The sequence below is a fragment of the Ipomoea nil genome, unplaced genomic scaffold, assembly GCF_001879475.1.
Source record: "Ipomoea nil cultivar Tokyo-kokei standard unplaced genomic scaffold, Asagao_1.1 scaffold2848, whole genome shotgun sequence".
NCBI lineage: Eukaryota > Viridiplantae > Streptophyta > Magnoliopsida > Solanales > Convolvulaceae > Ipomoea > Ipomoea nil.
Window position 1 is genome coordinate 2,888,287 of NW_017619276.1, and position 2,796 is coordinate 2,891,082.

Sequence of the window (2,796 nt, forward strand, 5' to 3'; positions counted from 1 at the left end):
CCGTCCACTCCATAAAGGGGAGTCCCATAGCGCACATCGGGGGTACCTTGATTGTGACCTTACTCGTCCAAGCAACCACATTCTTTATCATAAGCGAAGTTGTCCTCAACATTTTCACCAGGATGACGGTTCGCTTTATAGTGGCTGCTCACCTCCTTCTCATAATCCTCTTCAAGACTAAACTTCTGTTTGCCTTTCCTTTGGTTACGGTTGGAGTCTTCGTTCACACTATAATAATCCTCAGACCATGTAGTGATCACGTAGTCAGTGGATCTTTCGTGGCTTTTTGCCGATCAACTAGGCATCGCAATAGGTACCAAATGTATGCCATTAGCCACTAATCTACCGATTCGTGAACCAAAGTTCTCCGGAGCACCATCGTGTGATTTTGCAACTCCTAGGGAAACATCATTTCTAACGTTGTTGCCGTCAACCGGCGTCACGGAATGTGTAACACCGTTGCCATTCCGACCATTTGAATATGCACCACGAGCAGCAACATCAACGATTCCAACACTCTTGGAATCCATTGACTTGTTCAACAAAACAAATAAGTTTATATATATATATATATATATATATATATATATATATATATATATATATATATATATATATATATATATATATATATATATATATATATATATATATAGAGAGAGAGAGAGAGAGAGAGAGAGAGAGAGTTTTTTCCCAAAATGGTCCCTTGACTATCGCTCATTCTCAATTTTGCATTTTGACTTTTAATTGCACCCAATATGGTCCCTTGACTTTTAAAAACTCCCCCAAATTGATCATCCGTTAGAAATTCTGTCTATTGAGTGTTAAAATGAAGGGCATTTTCGTCCGTTACCTATTATATGCCTAATATACTCTGAAAAATAGTCGAGGGACCATTTTGGGAATAGTCGAGGGATCATTTTGGGAAAAACTCATTTATTTATTTCATTTTTGTTTATTTCCATTTTTTTAAGACTATCAAATTAGAATTTCTATACATTTTTTTCTTGCAAATATAAATAGTTAAAATCCACAATCAAAAGTCAAAATTTTAAACTTTCTCTACAAATTTTTTCCTTCTATCTAAACATACCAACTTCCCCCTATTCCTGTCAAGTTTTACAATAAGTTCCGTAAGTTTCAAAAATATAATACTCATATACTTTTTATGTTCACACACACAGACACACGCACACACACACAGACACACACACACACACACAAACTTCAATAGACAATCAATCACTATGCATCACATTAAATATTATTTTTACCAATAAAAATAACATTACTATTTTTATCAGTTTAGACACCCAAAATGTACGCTTCATTTCTCAGTCAGTATGCCTTTGAAAATAAAATTATTATTTTTACAATCAATCGCTATGCTTCTAGCACTTCTTGGAACTGAGAAGTACACTTCTCGGTCAATGACAAAATCTTAGAAAATATTTTTGAAAAGTTGGCTTAACTTAACTTGCAAGGCCATTAGTTTCATTCTAAAGTTAGTACAAATCATAACTACCATTTCCAAATGCCTATCTACCAAGAAGTACATCATGCTAAAGAGAGTCTACAACTATGGCTATCAATTTTATGTGTTAAAAGGACAAGTAAAATAAACCAAATGCAAAAATAATTAGCACAAAACAAGCAATTCTAAACCTAAAGCCTCATCATTTTTCAATATTACAAGTTCTTGTCATTTTGAAGTTTGTTTGTATTTTATATATGAATATTAATAAATTTAAATTTGAAAGTTAAACTTGTTTACCAAAGTACGAAACTTATTGTAAAACTTGATAGGGATAGAGGAAAATTTTGTATGTTTAGACAAAAGGAAAAAATTGTAGAGAAAGTTTAAAAACTATTTATATTTGTAAGAAAAAAAAATCTATAGAAATTCTAATATGATAGTCTTTAAAAAATGGAAATAAATAAATGAATTTTTCCAAAAATGGTCCCTCGACTATTCCCAAAATTGTCCCTCGACTATTTTTCAGAGTATATTAGGCATATATAGGTAAACTGACAAAAATGCCCTTCATTTTAACACCCAATAGATGGAATTTCTAACGGAGGACCAATTTGGGGGAGTTTTTAAAAGTCAAGGGACTACATTGGGTGCAATTAAAAGTCGAAATGCAAAATTGAGAATGAGCGATAGTCGAGGGACCATTTTGAAAAAAAACTCTATATATATATATATATATATATATATATATATATATATATATATATATATAATTTTTTTATATTTTGAAATATATATATACACACAAATATATAATCGTGGGGCCTGATTTATATATATTTGTGTGTATATATATATTTCAGAATATAAAATAATATATATATATATATATATATATATATATATATATATATATATATATATATATATATATATATATATATATTACAAAGAACCCAAATAATAAATATGGGGAATAATGAATAGAAACGGTGAAATTAAATATTATTAAAAACTTTTTTGTATACAACATTATTTGTGGAGGTACAATCCTGATCTGTTTCATCACAAATTAATATCTTTAACCCATTTGAAATTTGTTACTCTGGATGTAGTGACATATAACTGACCATGTCTAAAATAATATATTAATAAAAAAATAAAGTATTTTTTAACAATAAAAAAAATAATATTATTGAAAGAAAGATTAAATTACAAATTATTATAGAAATTTTGTAAATAAAATAAAAATAAAGTTATATTTTTAAACTAATTCCATCACCTAAATTTCTTTATAGATCTACATATTTTTTTTAGTGTTT